At 41.1% G+C, this 20828-nt stretch overlaps 1 protein-coding gene across 3 annotated transcripts in view; it reads right to left on the bottom strand.

Annotated features, from left to right (window-relative positions):
• The window catches only part of jarid2b (jumonji and AT-rich interaction domain containing 2b), a 457810-nt gene that overhangs the window by 347300 nt on the left and 89682 nt on the right, over positions 1-20828 (bottom strand). Inside the window, exon 1 of one of the 3 annotated variants that reach the window (XM_080204370.1) lies at positions 20325-20343. The exons of the other annotated variants lie outside the window; for them this stretch is intronic. The gene's annotated coding sequence lies outside the window, so the exon portion shown is untranslated. Of the gene's footprint in view, positions 1-20324; positions 20344-20828 lie in introns of those variants that run through there. 3 annotated transcript variants of the gene reach the window in all.

The following is a 20828-nucleotide window of genomic DNA, read 5'->3' as shown; positions in this document are numbered from 1 at the left end:
GTCTAAATCTGATAGAGCAGCATAACTCCACCAACAGGAATATTTCTGCTAGGATACTTTCTGCAGAAATTGCTCTACCTGGTATTTCCTCAGGCTCTGGCAACTTAGCCTTATCCATTTCTGTGGTGAGGAGAGTGTCTTGTCATTTCACTACTCAGACAACCAATGTTCCCTAACAATATGGTTTCGGGCTTTAGTATTGACTGCTGGGACAACTCCCACCCATGAGTGGTCCACATATTTCCTGACAATTCTATCCTGTACATTCACTTTGTAAAACGGCAGTCTTAGTCTTTCTTACAACTCCTCTTGGGACCCAGTTTGGTCTGCTTCCAAAATTTCCAACAGACACTGATTCACCTATTGCAAATGAGTTTGCTGCTTTTCATAAACTGTTTTTTCTTCTGACAGCTCTGACCGGCTTCTACCCTCTCTGGAAAATTTGGAAACACCAAACTTAGTCTGGTCCCAAGATTCTGGCCCATTAAAAAAAAATAGAACCAGGAGCAGGAGTAGGCCATCTGGCCCCTCAAGCCTGCTCTGCCATTCAATAAGAACATGGCTGATCTTTTCATGGATTCAGCTCCACATATCCGCCTGCGCACCACAGCCATTAATTCCTTTGCCCTAGAAAGAAATTGAGACGTTCTGGTTTCCTGAGTTGCACTGGACTACTTTAAGGCCTGCCTTGAACGCTTAGACTTATTTAGCCAGTCCATTGAGTGGTGTAGGCCAGTTCTGATATACTTTATACGATCCATGGAAGTGAAATTCTGAAATTGCCTTCTGTTATCCAACATAATGACTTCAGATTATGGAATGAAAAATACTGACAATTTATTTCATGTCATAGACTTCATTTCAAACATGGAACGGCAAATTGCGCGGAGGTTGTGGAGAGTCTGCAGAAGGATCTAGATAGGCTGGGCGAATGGGCCAGGAACTGGCAAATGGAATTTAACGTTGGCAAGTGCAAGGTGGTCCACTTTGGTAGGAATAATGGTAGGAAGGATTATTACTTATGTGGCGAAAAACTGCAGCAGGCGACGGTGCAGAGGGACCTCGGGGTCCTTGTGCATGAGTTGCAAAAACCCAGCCTGCAGGTGCAGCAGGTGGTCAGGAAGGCAAATGGGATACTGGCCTTCATAGCAAGGGGGATTGAATATAAAAGTAGGGAGGTCTTGCTGCAGCTGTACAGGGCATTGGCGAGGCCGCAGCTGGAGTACTGTCTGCGGTTTTGGTCACCGCACTTACGCAAGGATATTTTGGCCTTGGAGGGAGTGCAGAGGAGGTTTACTAGGCTGATACCGGAGTTGAGGGGGTTGAGCTATGAGGAGAGGCTGAATAAACTAGGCTTGTACTCGTTAGAGTTTAGAAGAATGAGGGGAGATCTCATTGAGACGTATAAGATGATGAATGGGATGGATAGGATAGAGGTGGAGAGACTCTTCCCGCTCAGAAAGGACAGTAGGACTAGGGGGCACAGCCTCAAGATAAAGGGGGGGCGGTTTAGAACGGAGTTGAGGAGGAACTTCTTCACTCAAAGGGTGGTGAATCTCTGGAATTCTCTGCCCATTGAAGTGGTGCAGGCTGCCTCGCTAAATATTTTTAAGACGCGGGTTGATGGGTTTTTGATAAGCGAAGGGATTAAGGGTTATGGGGAGAGGGCGGGAACGTGGAACTGAGCCACGACAGATCAGCCATGATCTTATTGAATGGCGGGGCAGGCTCGAAGGGCTAGATGGCCTACTCCTGCTCCTATTTCTTATGTTCTTATGTCCACTTTGAATAGACACCTATCAGGACTAAAAACATCATGCCCAAAAATGGTCCCACATAATCAATGTGTGCACGTACCCATGGCTGACCAGGCCATTCCCAAACAGGCAAAAGGATTGTAGTAGGCAACTTGATGCAACTGGCATTGTTCATAGTGCTTCACCAGTCTCTCAAGGTCAGCATCTACTCGTAGTGAGCATCTTCATTATTGACGTACCCAGATAGGCACTATTGTAATTCAGCCTAGAACTCCTCTCTTCCTGGTACAGGGACGACTTGTTTCCCAAAATATGATGCCACCTTCACAAGTTAATTTGTCTTTCCGAATATAATACTGCTTCACTTCTTCGGACACTGGCACACCCTGTTAATATTCTGTGCTTCACTTTGGAAAATAGTCCAATTGATCCAATACTTGGTTTGCTGTGCCAAAACTGGCAATGTATTCAAGAGCTTAAGTGCCATTGCAACGTCGTCCAGGCTGAATCCTTGCAGAGCCAACAGGCAGAATGGCCTTATCTTCCTTACAAAAAGCACAAAGTGGTTTATGGCCTTTTACAGTGCTGAAATGCCTTCCATGCTGGGGGGGAACTTCTTTGCTCCACACACAATAGCCAACCCTTCTTTTCAACAGCCCCCCCTCAGCCTTGGAGTTTGTTCTGGTGACATATCCTATAGGTCTTTCACACCCATCATTCACTGAGACAAAACTGCACCAACGCCATGAGGAGGCGTCACAAGTTAACAACAATTGCTTGGACAGGCTGAAGTGCGTCAATAAACAAGATAAATGCAATGCTGCTTTACCTTTTCAGTTCTGTCTCTACCTTTTCTAACAAGGCATAGGACACAGGCCTAGTCCTGAAAAACCATGGGGCTGTCTCTGGGTTCACATGAATTTTTTCCTGCTGACCCAGAATTGTTCTTGGCTATCATCGCAAAATAAGAAGTCTCACAACACCAGGTTAGAGTCCAACTAGTTTATTTGATAGTAATCTTACAAGCTTTCGGAAATGGTGTTCCTTCGTCAGGTGTGTGGAAGGTTCCACACACCTGTGTAAGACCTTACAGTCTTACTGCTTAATAGCTGCCAGTCAGCCAGGAGCAATCTGAGGCAAAGACCCACACTTGCTAGGGTGCACCCCCACCCTGGTCCCAATTGTTTTTGAGTCTTGTGACCCTATTAGCCAAAAAGGCTAAGACACCAGAAATTTCATTTCATGATTCCAGGATTTCTGCCTGCACTGCTTTTACTGGGAAATTCAGTCCACACGTTGCAGAGTCTGACAATGCTCAGACACGAAGCAACTGGGGCAAAGAAACTTTCACACACACAGACACATACACTTTACCATCTGTCTGCATACTCAGCAGACTGACCAAATCCCACTTGTGACTTAGTCAATCATGAGTGTCTTGTCAGCCTTGCTCACTGTCTTAAACATAATCTTTCCCTCATTCACTACAGGTGGCTTGGCATTCTGTGGTTAACTCCCAGACAGAGACATGAACTAAAAGTTCCAGACCAGTCTCTCACTTCCTGAGAATTAGAGCTAAAATATATAAATGTTTTCTTTGAAAAGCAAAAATATAAACGCACTATGATGCAATGAAATAAAAAGCCTGTTCACCCAGGCAGCAATATACAGTGCGATGACACCCCACCTTCCTCCTCCCTTACTTAACAGATTGTGAGAACGAATGGAGTAAGAAAATTTTGATTTCAGGCTCCCCCATTCAATATGGTTATTTGAACTATTAAGAAGTGGTGGTGGGTCAAGTTACAGCATCTTGCTTGGGTGGTTCAAACAAAGGTTTTGAGGGGGCTCTCATTACATGATCCTACTTTAAACATGTCACTAGTTTATATGCAATGCAATATGCAAAGAAACTCACAAAAGAATCAACAGAATTGCATGTTAGATTGGGATTTTCCAACTTCTTAAATTGAGATAGTTGTTTGTTCAACTATTCTGCGCTGATGGCTCCCACAATAACTGATGACACAGTAACTCTTTATATGTTTACCAGGGGCTCAAAAAGCTACAAAGTACAAATCTGTGTCGACAATGATGGCTCAGCACACCGTATTGAACTTTGAAAGAATAGATGCAGTTTGTGTCTTGGTTCAATCAAAGCTTCAATTTTGGATCACCTACCATCTGTTCAACATTTCTTCAAAACGCTTAAGATTTTGAGATGCTAACCATGCTCCTTCCCATTGGTGGCTGGCTAGCACTCTGCCTCTCAGTGCCAGGGATTTGGGTTAAATTCTGGCCTCAGGTCACTGACTGTGTGGATTTTGCACATTCTCCCCATTTGTGTGGGTTTCCTCCCACACTCCAAAAATGTGCGGGTTAGGTTGATTGGCCATGCTAAATTTACTCTGGTGTGAAGGGGTTTAGCGGAATAAATGTGGGGTTACAGGAATAGGGCCTGGTGAGATTGTGGTCTAAGCAGACTCAAGTGGGCCGAATGGCTGCTTTCTGCATTGTAGGATTCTATGAACTCTCCTTCAAAATGGGGAGTGGTGCAAAAATGAAGTTGAATGATGTAGAAGATAACAGATTCAGCAAAATCTACCACATACTGTGTTACTATATATTTTAAAAGTTTTTTGGCCTCAAATCATTCAAGGGTATGGTTAAATTTCTGATTAACTAGGACACTTTGAAACAGAGAAGCCTCACGTGACTGGAATTAGACTATTCACTGTCATGATCAACACTAACGACATTCTTTGACCCAAGACTGAGGAAAGCCCATTACAAATACCTTGGCACCCAGCCAAATGCTTTGAATTTCTTTTGCATTTCTTAAATAGTCTTTCTGCTCACAAAACTGAATTTGTTTGGATCAGGAGAAGAAAACAAAACAAAGAGCTTTTTGCACCTGCAAGTAGTGAAAATACAGCAAAACAACCAGTGTTTTAAATAAACCACGATGAACTGTTTGACTTCACCCCCTTTGGTATGGACTCCATCTAATTCTTAGGACTAGAAAGATTCAACAATTCAGAATTTTTAATAGCAACAGTGAAACCAAATGGAAACAGGCACACAGATTTTAAGTAACACCTGAAGCAAAACAGCAGTGCAACCTGGACTTATTTTAGAAACCACTTTTTTGTTTAAGTGGCTGATTTTGCAGAAACAGTCATAAAATCAAGTCAAGTTAACACACTGGCAAGACAAGAATCACTGCAGCTCCATTTCAAGAAACTTCTCAAACTCATTTTCTTTGCCCAAATTGGAATTCTGTCCTTTTACACAGAAGTTCAAATATCATTTTGGTGAATTATTCTTGCTTGAACATGCCTCATTCTGTGCTGTAAACATCCTAAGTGGAAATCTTTTGCTCCTGTATAATTAATTCCTGCCTTCTTTCTATACCCCAATAACCCTGAACTTAAGGCTTTTATAATGGTGTTAGCGTGGATAGAGGATTGGTTGTCAAATAGGAGGCAGAGAGTGGGGGTCAATGGGTGCTATTCGGATTGGCGGTTGGTGACTAGTGGAGTGCCCCAGGGGTCGGTGCTGGGGCCTCAGTTATTTACCATTTATATAGATGATCTGGAGGAGGGAACCGAGTGTATGGTGTCGAAATTTGCTGACAACACCAAAATTGGTGGAACGGCAAATTGCGCGGAGGATGTGGAGAGTCTACAGAAGGATCTAGATAGGCTGGGCGAATGGGCCAGGAAATGGCAAATGGAATTTAATGTCGGCAAGTGCGAGGTGGTCCACTTTGGTAGGAATAATGGTAGGAAGGATTATTACTTATGTGGCGAAAAACTGCAGCAGGCGACGGTGCAGAGGGACCTCGGGGTCCTTGTGCATGAGTCGCAAAAACCCAGCCTGCAGGTGCAGCAGGTGGTCAGGAAGGCTAATGGGGTGCTGGCCTTCATAGCGAGGGGGATTGAATATAAAAGTAGGGAGGTCTTGCTGCGGCTGTATAGGGCATTGGTGAGGCCGCAGCTGGAGTAGTGTGTGCAGTTTTGGGCACCGTACTTACGCAAGGATATTTTGGCCTTGGAGGGAGTGCAGAGGTGGTTTACTAGGCTAATGCTGGAGTTGAAGGGGTTGAGCTACGAGGAGAGGCTGAACAAACTAGGCTTGTACTCGTTAGAGTTTAGAAGAATGAGGGGAGATCTCATTGAGACGTATAAGATGATGAATGGAATGGATAGGATAGAGGTGGAGAGACTCTTCCCGCTCAGAAAGGACAGTAGGACTAGAGGGCACAGCCTCAAGATAAAGGGAGGGCGGTTTAGAACGGAGTTGAGGAGAACTTCTTCACTCAAAGGGTGGTGAATCTCTGGAATTCTCTGCCCGTTGAAGTGGAGACTACCTCGCTAAATATTTTTAAGACGCGGGTTGATGGGTTTTTGATAAGAGAGGGGATTAAGGGTTATGGGGAGAGGGCGGGAATGTGGAACTGAGCCACGACAGATCAGCCATGATCTTATCGAGTGGCAGGGCAGGCTCGAAGGGCTAGATGGCCTACTCCTGCTCCTATTTCTTATGTTCTTATATTTCCTGCTTCTTTAGATCTGTTGTGGGAGTTGTGTGTCCTCGTGTTACTTCCTTGTATTAACATTGCTACTGTCACCTTACTGATTACTATGACATACAGATCTATAAATGTATGAAGCAGTTATTAAATTAAACTAGCAAACAGAGATTCAGGTTTCAATCCATCACCTGCAGTGATATGTTGCAAAGCAGTCTTTAAAAAGCTATCCTTGCTGCAGCTGACTCCACTTCAGTCTGATAGGTCACTACTACCCTAGTTAAATTACTCTCCCAAAAAAAAGCCCCAGATATCCATCATTTTCAGTAACAGAACTGTGGTTTGATTTAACTTGGTTGTTGCAAAGTGTTAGTGAACATTATTAATCAACTCTTAAACACTGATCTCTGTCTTGGCAAATCTGTACACAGTTCAGAGAATTGAGGGAAAGAGAGGTGGTGGCACGATCCCAAGGCATTGCAAAATAACCTTGCTTAAAGTACAAATCAGCATGGATTGTCATAGTGTTTTACTGCTCCAACACATGCACTGCATGCACAGGATGTGGTCAGTAACCTATAATTTTCTCAACAAATAACAACAAAACAAAGATGATCTGACACAAAGGGACCATGTTTTACCATTTTCAAAACGTACACTACATTGAGCCCTAATATGGGTAACACAAATAATCATCAAGGCAAGTAACAGCCAGCACAGACTTGTAAAATGTAAATCCTGTCCGGCATACGGCATTTTAGGAAATAAGAATCGTGTTGATAAAGGAAATGCCCTTTATATGCATTAAACAGGCATATAAGATTAACTTAAGATCTCATCTGAAAGATAGTAGAATCTTTTATAAACGCAACATTCTCTCAGTACTGCACTAAGTATCAGTCATAGAAAGGCACTTCAACTGTCAAACTTCCAACTCAGAGGGAACAGTATACCATCAACCAAGCTAAATTGGAGGAAGAGAAACAAAAACAGAAAAATGCTAGAAAGTCTCAGGATATCTGGCAGCATCTGTGGAGAGAAAATAAAATTAAGGTTGAGTCTGCATGAATCTTCCTCAGAGCTCTGTAGTTATATTTTTTTCCCCACAAAATGTGGCAAGGTACAAATGGCAAGTTGTAAGCCTATGTCCCACTATCCTTTGGGTAATTAATTTTATGCCATTGATTTATATTCAAAGAAAGTTTGGAGAGTTTTTTTTTGAAGTCATGAGTGATTTTAGACTGGTATAATACTGGTATCTCTCAGTATTTCATGTTGTAGTCTTTTTTCAAAAATCTATTTATTATTTTCTGATTTACTTGATCCTCTTATCAATTTTGGTAATGGCATGAAGAATAGCTACTGGTCCTTTGCTTCAGTTCCTCAATTTAAAATGAAGTGCATTTAGTTGAAGTGCAAGCAGTCTAATCAGATTGGAAGTCAGCAAATATTACATCACTTTTCAAGAAAAGTAAAGACAGCAAACAGGGAACTACAATCTATTATTAAAGAAGCCTTAAAGCACTTAAAGTATTGGATGCCGAGAACAATTCAGTGGTTGTATTAAACTAAAATCTTGTTCGACAAATTTATTAGCATTCTTTTGCAGATGTAACTAGAGGTTGCGTGCGCATCCTTTATCCATAAAAACAGAAAGCAAACATCCAAAAACCATATTTTTTTTGGAACCTCATTGACCATTAGCATGGGAAGGCCCTCACCCAAGCCAACATGAATCTTGCTGACTGCATCTGACCTTTAGCACAGAAGTCTCTGACCAGAGTTTTGCCAATTGTACCAGACCTTTAGCACGGATAGTTTTCTGTACGTTGTGGCAAACATGTCAAAAAGACCATCAGATACTCTTATGGCTAACAATATGAAAAGGAAGCATAATTTGTTATCACTTGCTAAGAGTTGTTGCAGAAACTCATGAGCTATTGAGTGAGGGGTTTGGGGTGAGTAACAGCACCATGTACAATTTAAAGAAGCAGAAAAGAAAATAGTTGAAATTTAAATTGAAAGTGTAAAGTTTATTTGGTCACAAGTAAGGCTTGTGCTTACTTGTGACTAAGTAACACTGCAATGAAGTTACTGTGAAATTCTCCTAGCTGCCACAGTTCAGCATCTGTTCAGGTCCATGCACCTAACCAGCACGTCTTTTAGAATCTGGGAGGAAACCGGTGCACCCAGACAAGGAAAAATGTGCAAACTCCACACAGACAATGACCCAAGCCAGGAGTCGAACCCTGATCTCTGGCGCTGTGAAGCAGCAGTGCTAACCACTGTGCAACCCTAATGATTCACAAAAGTTAACTTTACATAGATTGAAAAGTGATTAACACAATTGTGTTATACTCAAGTAGATTTGCCAGTGCAAGAGTGGAATTTTTCCACTGACTAGCCCATTGATCATACAGTAAGCCAAGATCTACCACAAAGAACTGAGGCTTGAAGGTCTATGTGAATACATGACAGGTTGGTTGCAGAAATTCAAGCAGCATTATGGTATGAAGTATTTTGAAAAGTCTGGGTGATGGAGCATCTGCAGACCATAGCGCCACTGAAAAATTGATTAAGAGTTTGTACAAATTTACAATGCTGATAAAACAAATCTGTTTTGGCTCTAACTTCCTAGAAAAAAGCTTGCAACAGCTGAGGAGAGTGCACCAAAGGCTAAGAAGGGATATGTTGACTGTCCTCAGTCATGCCAATGTGGCTGACACATAAATTGAAATTGGCTGTAATCAGGAAAAGTGTATGTCCCATATGCTTCAAAATGTACTCAGGCATTACCTGTTTACTACTATGCCAAGAGGAGCACCTGAGTAAGCAAGAATATGTTTTCTGATTGACATTACAACCGCTTTGTACTAGAAACGTCACAACCGCTTTGCAACTAAATGGTAAGAAATTAGAAAGTGTAGATATGCAAAAGGGTCCTTGCACATAAATCACTTAAGGCTAACATGCAGCAAGTTATTAGGAAGGTGATGGAATGTTAGCCTTTATTACAAGAAGATTTGAGTACAGGAGTAGTGAAATCTTGCTTCACTTGTACAGGAGTTTGGTTAGACCGCACCTGAAATAATGTTTTCATTCTCTTACCTCAAAGTATATTACCACAAAGGAAGTGCAACAAACATTCACCAGAATTGTTCTGGGGAGGACAGGACTGTCTTAAGAAGAGGGAATGGGCAAACTAGGCATGTATTCTCTAGAGTTTCAAAAATTAAAAGTGATCTCATTGAAACCTATAAAATGCTTAAAATAAATAGGCAGGGTAGTTGCAGGCAAAATATTTCCCTTGGTTCAGGAGTCTAGAACCTGGGGGCACAATTTCAAAATAAGGGGGACCGAGATGAGAAGAAATTTCTTTACACAGATGGTTGAATATCTTTATTCTTTACCTCAGAGGGCTGGGGAAGCTCAGTCATTGTGCATGTTTAAAATAGAGATTGATAAATTTCTGATTAACAATAATGTAAAGCGTTATGGGGGTTGAAATTAACCAGAATTACATCGAATGACAAAGTAGCCTCAACAAGTTGAATGGACTGCCCCCATTGCTGTGCTAATTGTATTGGTTTCAACCATTCTTCAGTTCATTAGAGTTCAAGGGTACTATCATGGTGAAATCAGACTTCTACACTTATTTGGTGATGGCAGCTTCACCAGTAGAACATTAATTAAGCATCTTTCACATAAAAAATGCCCCAAGATACTTCATAGAAGCACATGGACAAAACAGATGCTGAGTAAGGAAGAGACTAGGAGCATTAACTAAAAGCTTAACTGGAGGGATGTGTTGAGGTTTTTAAAAAGAAAGAGGAAGATAAACAAGAACACATTGAGGACTGCAAGATAAGTAATTGTGAGCAAGCGAAAAGGGGGAGGACAAAAAAAGAGAAAAAAAATACAAAGGCAAAGGAAAAATGATGGACAATTTTAAATTTGAAGTGGAGATGGTGGTCCATGCAGGCCAGGAAGGAAAGACTAAGTGAAGTGCTAACTGAACAGGACTTCACACAAAACCATATTCACCCTCTGTTCACCTGATCTAGGTTTCTCCAGTAGACAGTTACAATTTTGAACCAAGTGCTTGGTGCTGGGGAAGGAGTAGGAAATTTTTAAGTGTCACTGCTTCATCCATTCCACCAACTGACAATCCCAATGCACAAGAAAACAGATCATTTCAAAAATGTAATAACTCACCACTGTTGGTGCAGTAAATATATACAAGCAACAATTGATTCATTTGGTACCAACCACAAAAACCGAACATTTTCATAATACCACAAAACGTTACCACTGCAAGTGTACAACATACTCCATTCAATTAAAGCACAAAAGTAGAATTCTAGCAAATTACAAGATTGATTGGGTTTTGCACTGCAAATTTAGTACCATCTAGTACTAATTCTGGAATTGAGATTCTCTCAGTTCTGCCTTCAAAGGGAACATCCCAATCTGATAAGCATTTCCAACAACTGCAATTTAAATTTGGTAAACAAACCAACAGCTCAAATAGTACCCACCAACCCTCTAAAATCATTTACTAATCAAAATCAGGTTATGTTGCCTTTGTGACTACTTTCCTAATGTCCAAGTACAAAATCACTGTTGGAACAGTGGCATTCAGGGAGAATGGAATAACAACCCTGTGGAATTTATTGATATTTTGCCAGGTTGGGAGAGAATGATCTATCGAAATAATTTTCCTGTGAAACATCTGTCTTAAGAGACATAGTGCACTGCCTCACGCACAGTTGAAATCAATTGTCCATGTCTGCAAATGAAAAATCATCTAACAAAATGAGGTCGCCAGTGCCCAACAATTTACAGCACCAGTGAGTAAACACTTGCAGCAGAGAAGATGAAGATTCAGAAAGCATTCACTCGGTCTTCTCCCCCGTTCCCCTTTCATAAGGGCCCTGGTGCAGCGGAACATGGGCATGCTGAAAGTGCAATTCCCAATCCAACCAACTGTTAAATGACAGAGCGAAGCGCTAAGGAGAACTGCAAGATCTCTCAGCATGTGATAGGCATCGGAGGTGAAGACAGAGTGAAAAAAGTGAAAACTTGTGCCTGAGGGGCAAACTGGTCACAGATAAAGGTTTTCTTGGCTGCCAAATATCAATGCAGGATGACAAAGATTGCACATAAAATCTGCAGGGAAAACTAAAGGAGACTCTTCCTCTATAAAGCTAAAAGTGTAATATCTCCCATGACAACTACCTGAATGCTACACATCGGCCTTGTTTTTGTTACGGGAGGAGGCACGGTGAGAGGAAGAAAGGTGGTGAGAAGACTTTGCCTTGAGGATAGGTTCCAATCTTGCACATGATCTAATATTTATAAGCTGAGTTTGCTTGCAGCCCATGAATTCATTTCAATCCCCTTGTGTAATGACTGCATACATTCAGGATCATTATGTAGTAACTTATCATTTTGGAGAACACCCTTAAACTATAGCTGAAATTTTCTGTTTCACTGCAAATATTCATTAACAACTCACACAAAAAAAAGTCCACCCAAAAATAATGCAGGACATAAAAGTTTTCCAGTCTTGTCTGAAACTCCACTTTGTGTGCATTGCTTCAAAATGCTCTTCCCCAGGATTTTGCAATAGATGTGCTTTACTAACAATAGACAATCTTGGCAATTCTATTTGCCCCCCGCTTTCCATATACACAGTATGGAACATTACTGCAAACTTAGTTCAACGTTGTCAATTTGCCAAAGCAATGGCTTTTAACACCATGTTGCTAAGAGACAGTCAGCACAGAAAGGGCTTGCCTGCAAGTCTAGCAAGTTTGTCACCACCTACTAGCATTACAGAGAAAGAAAGTCAACACGAAAACACTGAAAAAGGGAGTGAAACTTTTGTACTAGGTTATCAATTCTCTATTCAAGAAAAGAAAATGGTAAACAAGCCTAAGCATAGATTTCATTCTTCTATAGCAAAAGCCCTAAATTTTGCAAGACAAAGTGACATCAATAAAAAAATTCTAAAGTCAATGGCATCAATTTATTTGAATAAAAATTCCACTGAAAGTGTATAATACTAAAAGGAATAATGAAGGAAAATTCCTTAGAATGAAGAAAAACATAATCAACATATTGTGCACTTAAAGATCCTTCACTAACAGAATGGAATGCAACTGGCACAGTAATTTTGCACACTTCCACATCAGTATGGTATCAGGAAGATGTGATGGAAGGACAAAGAACAAAATAACATTCCAAGTGCCATGTTTTTGAGCCAAATCTCAAAATGGGTTTAGCTAGTATGATCTCTATAAAAAAAGCCATGTACTCAAACATTCAAAAAAAGTGTCAGAATTGGCCTAATCACTTCTTGAATTTCAGGCTGAGGTTCTCCAATTATAATTTTACAATTGGAATGATAGTAACTCATTAAAATGAATTCTGCCATTGCAAATTGGAAATCCAGTGTTTACTATCCTGGGCTCTCAAATGAATCTGGCCTGCAGATGAGATACTGGAGCACTGCTAGCAGCTCTGGAAGTTTGTTTGCCACTGAAGTGCATGGAATTGTGAATAGCAAGCCTACCAGTGGTCGTACCCATTTTAAAATCAGACTTCTGAAGTCATAGAACATTAAGGGGGCGGCAGGGGGTGGTGGTGTTGAGATTGGAGGAGTTTTTTAAAAAAGCGTTACGCAGACTATTTTCTCAAATGGAATACTTACTGAATTGTCACTTAGTATCTAAAACTTCTCCCAAAAACACTGAAGACAAATGACAATTTGGATGAGGGAACTAAATGTAATATCTCCAAATTTACAGGTGAATCAAAGCTGGGTGGGAGGGTGAACTGTGAGGAGGATGCAGAAATCGTTCAGAGTAATTTGGACAAGTTGAGTGAGTGGACAAATGACTGCAAAAGTAGTATAATTTGGATAAATGTGAGGTTATCCACTTCAGTAGCAAAACAGAAAGGCAGATCTGAATGACTAAGTGTGCAAGAAGACCTGGGTGTACTTGTACATCAGTCACTCAAAGTAAGCACGTGAACGCAGCAGGTAGTAAAAAAGAGAAATAGTATGTTGGCCTTCATAGTGAAAGAATTTGAATACAGGAGCAGGGATGTTTTGATGCAATTATCCAAGGCCTTGGTGAGGTCACACCTGGAACAGTGTGGGCAAATATGGTCTCCTCACTTGAGGAAGGATTTTCTTCCTCTAGATGGAGTGCAGAAAAGGTTTACCAGACTGCTTCCTGGGATAGCAGGACTGATGTAGGAGAGATTGAATCAATTAGGATTGCATTTGTTAGAGTTCAAAAGGATTGAGGAAGATCTCACAGAAACCTATAAAATTCTAAGAGCACTAGATAGGGTAGATGCAAGAAGGATGTTCCCAATGGTGGGGGTGTCCAGAACCCGGGATCACATTCTGAGGATGCAGGGTAGATCTGGTAGGACAGACGAGGAGAAATTTCTTCACCTCAGCCTGTGGAATTTACTACCACCAGAAAGCTGTTGAGGCCAAAACATTGTATGTTTTCAAGAAGCAATTAGATATAACATTCAGGACAAAGGGGATCAAAGGATATGGGAAGGGGTGTGATGAAGGGTAAGAGGAGGAGGCAGAATCAGGCTTCTGAGTTGGATGATCAGCCATGATGATAATGAATGGTGGAGCAGGCTCAAAGAGCCAAGTGGCCTCCTCCTGCTCCTGTGTTTCTAAGAACATTTCATCCCCTTCCTTAGGGGCTCATGCAGCAATTATGCATACGAGGTGATAAATATTTGGTACTTACAGCAATGGGATTTTGAAAGCATCAGGGATCCTGGCAGACTGGGCTTGTATTCTCTCTAGGTCAGAGGATTAGGTGTTTGAGTTGAAGTGTTCAAGATGATTAAAGGATTTGACAAAGTAGATAGAGAAGTTTTATTTCCTCTGGTAGGGCAGTCCAGAATAAGGAGCATAACCTTGAAATTAGAACTGGACCAGAGATGATGTCAGGAAGCACTTCTTCAAACCAAGAGCCATGGAAATATCAAACATTTCCCAAAAAACCTGTTGATGCAAGGTCAACTGAAAATTTGAAAATGGGGACTGATTGTTTTGTTAGGCAAAGGAGCATTAAGGTTTACAGAATCCAGGCGGACTGACTCATTGAATCATAGAATCCCTACAGTGCACAAGGCAGCCATTCAGCCCTGCAAGCCTACATCGACAACAATCCCACCCAAGACCTATCCCCATAACCCCAATGTATTTACTCTGCCCTCTGAAACGAAACGGCAATTTAGCACAGCCAATCAACCCAACCCACACATCTTTGGATCGTGGAAGGAAATCAGAGCACTCAGGAAACCCAAGCAGCCACAGGAAAAATGCGCAAACTCCATATAGGTAGTGACACAAAGCCAGGATTGAACCAGGGCCCGTGGCGCATGAGGCAGCAATACTAACAACTGTGCCAACTGATCGGCCATGAATTGAATGAATGGCAGTATCTGCTTGAGGGGCTGAATGGCTGTACCAATTGTATATGCCAGCAACACTGCTTCAGTGTGTACATGCCAGCACAGTATCTTTCATTCAATGTTTATGGCTCAGATTCCAGGAAATCTGTATGAAGGAACAAACTTCCAGCATTTAAACAGCTAAGTCTTGCTCCTTTATTCCTTGCGGCAGACTCAGACAAAATGTTTTGTGGGTTTGTGAGTCTCCTGCCTGCAGAAAGAAACAAAAAAAATTTTACCATCTGACCCATGGATGGATATCCAGAGACCTAGTTTAATTGTTTAAAAAAAGTACAAGGTTAGTGGCAGAAAGAATCCCCATATACTTCAAAGTTGCTTCATCCCTCCAAAGGGGTAAGAATTCTGGCTTAAAAATGTGCTTGGAAATCTTACACCAGCTCCAAGACAAGGAAAAAAAACGCAGAATGTGTACATTAAGCAAAAATAAAATACCCACAGTGCAAAACCTCCAAAGCAACCAGCTGCAGATTGCTAGAAGCAAAGATTAAAAACCACAGTAGAGAAACGAGATCCTGCTGTCACTGTCTTTACTGCATGGATCACATTGGCCAAATAAATGGAGACAAGTTAACTGCTGTCTGCACACAGAGGAAGTTGAAACAGAGAGGAATACATCCGTTATTAAAAGCCCTTTTCTTGATTGCCTAGTAAGGCAAATAGACTAATTTTCCTTAATTATGAAACTTGACTATCAAGACAGGTAAGGAATCACAGCGAAAGGTTTTGAATCATTTATTTTATTGGAAGCCCTTACCTAAACTTGGGTGTTAAAGATGAAAATTTATTCCTCACTATCTCGGCACTATTTAATTCATGTCTCCAGGATGATTTCATGCTTGTTACAAAGTTTAGAGCTTAACAAAGTCTTTCCTGTCATTCATGGTGACACCAGGAATGCAAGCATCACCATACATTACTGCATTATAGTAGATTTTTTTTTGTTTCCTAGTTGGAATTAGCTAAAGGCTTCCTTTATGTGTGCCTGAAGGGCAGGGAGGTCAGCTCCCATACAAAGCACGTAAACACGATATCCTCCACCAGGCACTTGTTTCTCCCATTCTCTGCAGTCTCTCCTTTCTTGGGCAGAAAATAAGTGGTAGTGGGGAGGGGAAGATCGTGGAAAAAGGGAGATATTTTCCTGCTTCATTTGAATTCACTGTCCAGCAAGTTGCTCAATGCACAATAGACATCTGTAACCTGGAATGTTGACCAACCACATGCCAAAAAGCATACACATCAAAACAGCATCAGTCATGCTAAGATTGTAACATCACACCAGATACTTACATTTGAAGAGTAATCTATTCCACTCAGCAACACACACCACACCTCACCTTTAATGTTCACCCCTTGTCTGGCAGTGCTCCCTCTGACATAGTCCACAGTTCCGTATTCTTGTCCAAGTCTAGGTTAGCTGGCTGTTCAACTGTGGATGATGACATTACAGTTGTATATTGATATACAAACTCCACAGAAGTTTGAAACCTTTACCTCACTCAGATCCAGTGAGATAAACTGCAGCACTAGCTGAACTGGATCTGCTGAAACCAGGTGGGATCCTTCCTGGTCTTTTCACTGCCCAACTTTTCCACAGTAGGTGTCATTTCCAAAATGGCTCATATCACTAATAACAGCAGCAGAACCTTGCAGCAAGTAGAGTCCCTGTTTTCTGGTGATCACAGCCAAGCCAACAGTAGGGGAGCTACGGTTCTTCTCAACGTGCCCAAGTACACAGAACAAAACTAAAACACTGATGAAATGAACCACTATAAATTAACCCAGTTCTAGATTACTACCTAACAACTTTAAACATGTGAGATGAGGAGAGCACTACACTGAGCTGTGATTCCCCAAGATTAACTGGCCTAGGTTTATGATAAATACCACAAATTTGGACAAGATAGGATAGCTAAAGTTTTGCATTTGAGTATTTTCTATAACCTCTTGCAAACAATTTGAGCACAGCATGGTGCACAAACAACAATGTGATAATAAAACGATCATGGAAATAATTAAATCATGATTTAAAATGTTGGCAGGATAAATATTGACCACCAGTGCTCTTTCTTAAAAGTAGTTACATTGGATATTTCATATTAACTTGTAATTTGAGTGCAAATTAGTACTTGTGGTACCATGTTCTAAAGTCAACACCTTAAAAAGTGGAGGGTATTAGTGGGTAAAGGGGAAAACTAGTGATACCATACATGTCATGTTGTGTAAGGAACAATTAGCTAATACCTCCCTCATGCGACAAGACCAAATTCAAGGAGATAACACAGGCCAGGTGGCGTGCTCTGTTTCGGGGATAGCAAATCCCCAAAGCAGCAAGAAAGATAGCAGATCACACAAGGCCATGTGCACACTTCTAATTAGGCAGCTCAAAAGCTGCAGTGCAGAGGCGTGGGAACAGAATACTTGCCTACTTTTGCCTCTCAAGTCAAAGGTCTACTTTAAAATGTAGATTAGGTAAAAAAAAGGAAGAAAAAGAATTCGGCAAATCAGGATTGTTCTGTGCTGAAGTAAAATTGAAGTTCACCTTAGGCCCAGTTATTTGCACCTTATACTCACTTGAGCAAAAGCCTGTCATAGCCTTTGATGTATTAAGGACATTGTAGGTTGTGTGTGTTGCACATTTCTGAAGAGGCTCTGACTAAAACTGCACACAATGTTACTCAGCCATTTACTTCTTCCACTTGTCTCCTGAGCACCATCACGATTTATTTATTTTGATCTTCTAAACTGGAAGGAGAAACTAAACTTCAAAAAACAAAGCAATGGGAACAGTTTGTGCCATTAGATGATGGAACATCTGAAATTAACTGCTTAAAATAAAGTCTCCTTGCAGTTTGCAAAGAGCACAGTAGTTTATTGCTCGCCTAAATAGCTGAGACAAATACAATATCTTCCTTTCTCCTCCATTCCCCAATCACACCCACCCCCAAAAAGAAAATCACCGCATTCTCAAGCTACAAGTTTTCACAAATGATATTTATGATTTTCTCCACTGAGCACACAATTTTTACATAACATGCTTTTTGGACAACAGTTTGCAATTACATCCCAAACCTACACTGCAACAGCATCATCAAAATGACTTGACACTACAAGTCAGAGTCAGCTGTAATCTGAGCTGATAAGGAATAGTAAGTGACCCATTTCTTCAGCAGTATATCAAGTTGAAAATACCACAAAAACAAATTGCTTAAGACAAAAGAAGGCATCTTCCTTAACCAATACATAAACCTGCTGCATTTATCATCCATACCAGCCCCTACATCATGCAGGCAAATAAATCAGTTTCTCACTGGCCTCTCCCATATTCCACCCAGCCAGCAAGAGGCTTCAGAAGTCAAAAATCACAGTTGCAATTCAATATAGCTGTCAGAGTTGTTTGAATGGCTCATTTAGCAACTTTCAACTTTGAGTCAGGTCATTGGTTCAACTTCCACTGCACAGCTAATTTTAAAGTGCAGTTGAGGGAGTGCCACATTGTTACCAGTGCCATTTTGAAGTACAATGGCAAATTGAGACTATTTGTTATATATTCATAAAAGATTCCAAAGCATTAACTAGAACACAGCAGGGTATTCTGATATCCTGACCACCATTCTTCCCTCCCATCCGGTCATTTATTCATTATTTATTGGAATTTTGCTCTGCACAGATTTGCTGCTGCATTTGTCTAAATAATATCAATTTCTCTCCAAAAAGTCATCCATTACTTGAGCAGCATTACAAGACACTCCAAGGGTGTGCAAGACACAATAAACAAAAGTTTCTTCTAGTTCTTAAACTCCAGTGCTGTTGGTAGAGAATTCAATCTTCAGTGTGAATAGAAGAACTTAACAGCACCAGGAGTTAAGCGTGTTACAGGACTGCTCCTCCAGATAGTGGAAGTGGTTCTCCAAGTAAATTGTTTCCACTTGCTGCCCAGTTAACTATTTATAATAGAGTAGAATCACAATAAAGTTTTGCTGGTGTAAGGAAACTGGATGCATAGCTTTTTAAGAGTCACAAAAGTGACAAAGCAATTAACGTTAGGTAGATTGGCCATGCTAAATTGCCCGTTAGTGTCAGAGGGACTAACAGGGTAAATACGTGGACATACAGGGATAGAGCCTGGGTGGGATTGTTGCCCGTATGGGCTTGATGGGTTGAATGGCCATCTTCTGCACTGTAAGGAAACTACACTATCATTCAATTGCACATGTGTAAATTGAATGCCTGTGCAATTTGTAAAGTGATATGTATGCAACTTCATTGTGCAGTCATAGATCTTTGCCAATTTTGAGGTATATGCCAACTATAACAAAGCTCAAATCCAAGAAAGCCAACCAAAGCATGATCTGTTAAACATTTCTGGGTTGCACAAGGTGACGTCCATTGAAAAACATCACCACCTACAAGTAGTTTTAATATCTTTCACAATAAAGATCAGTTCATTTAAAGGAGAACAATGCTTCAAACAGGCCACACAGTATTTTACAGCCATTCAAACCATTGCTTCCACACAGCTGTCAGAAGAGCTACCCAATTAATTCTCCAAACTCTTCTTTTTTCACATCATACCCCTTTGAAACAATTATTTTTCTGTTCTTTAACCAGTTCCCTCTTTAAAGCTGCTACAGATCCTGCTTCTAGTGTTATATCTGGTAGAGAATTTCATGCCCAAACAACGCTACCAAATGCCAACCTCTTCCTGACTTTCCCCTTAGTCTTTTAAGCATAATTAGGAACAGGACAATGAAGAAAGTTTTCTAGGATTGCAACAGCATCGCTATCAATTGGGCCAGTGGGTTGATGAATGGCAGATGGAGTTTAATTTAGATGAATGCGAGGTGATGCATTTTGGTAGACTGAACCAGGGCAGGACTTTCTCAGTTAATGGTAGGGCACTGGGGAGAATTACAGAACGGGCAGCATGGTAACACAGTGGTTAGCACTGCTGCTTCACAGCTCTAGGGACCTCTGTTCGATTCCTGGCTCAGGTCACTGTGTGGAGTTTGCAAATTCTCCTCATGTCTGCATGGGTTTCCTCCGGGTGCTCTGATTTCCTCCCACAGTCCAAAAACGTGCAGGTTAGGTTGATTGGCCATGCTAAAATTGTCCCTTAGTGTCCTGAGATGCATAGGTTAGAGGGATTAGTGGTTAAAATATGTAGGGATATGAGGGTAGGGCCTGGGTGGGATCGTGGTCGGTGCAGACTCAACGGGCTGAAGGGCCTCTTTCTGCACTGTAGGGTTCTATGATTCTATGAACAAAGAGATCTAGGGGTACATGTTCAAAGCTCATTGAACGTGGAGTCATAGGTGGACAGTGGTGAAGAAAGCACTTAGCATGCTTGGTTTCATTGACCAGAACATTGGATACCGCAATTGGGACGTCTTGTTGAAGCTGTACAAGATATTATTGCAAGTATGGCCTTACCAGTTTCTGCAGTTCTGGTCACCCTATTATAGAAAGGATATTATTAAACTAGAAAGAGTGCAGAAAAGATTTACTAGGCCTACCAGGACTTGATGGTTTGAGTTATAAGGAGAGACTGGATAGACTGGGACTTTTTTCCCCTGGAGCGTAGAAGGCTGAGGGGTGGTCTTACAGAGGTCTATAAAATAATAGAAGGCACAGATCAGTTCGATAGTCAATATCTTTTCCCAAAATGAGGAAGTCTAAAACTTGAGGGCATAGGTTTAAAGTGAGAGGGAAGAGAGGAACAATTTTTCCATGCAGAGGATGGTGTCTGGAACAATCTGCCAGAGGTAGTAGTTAAGGTGGGTACAATTTTGTCTTTTAAAAAGCACTTAGACAGTTATATGGGTAAGATGGGCACAGAGGGATATGGGCCAAATGCAGGCAATTGGGATTAGCTTAGGAGTTTTAAAAAAAGGGTGGTATGGATAAGTTGGGCCAGAGGGCCTGTTCCCATGCTGTAGACCTCTATGACTCTGAGTAGCTCATTTACCCTTAATTCCTTTACTGTTTAAAAATTTATGTTTGCCTTAATAACATTCAAC

This window comes from Carcharhinus amblyrhynchos, chromosome 2, assembly GCF_965287045.1.
Source record: "Carcharhinus amblyrhynchos chromosome 2, sCarAmb.v2.hapA, whole genome shotgun sequence".
NCBI lineage: Eukaryota > Metazoa > Chordata > Chondrichthyes > Carcharhiniformes > Carcharhinidae > Carcharhinus > Carcharhinus amblyrhynchos.
The sequence above is the reverse complement of the archived record's forward strand: the minus strand, read 5'-3'. Positions and strand labels throughout refer to the sequence as shown.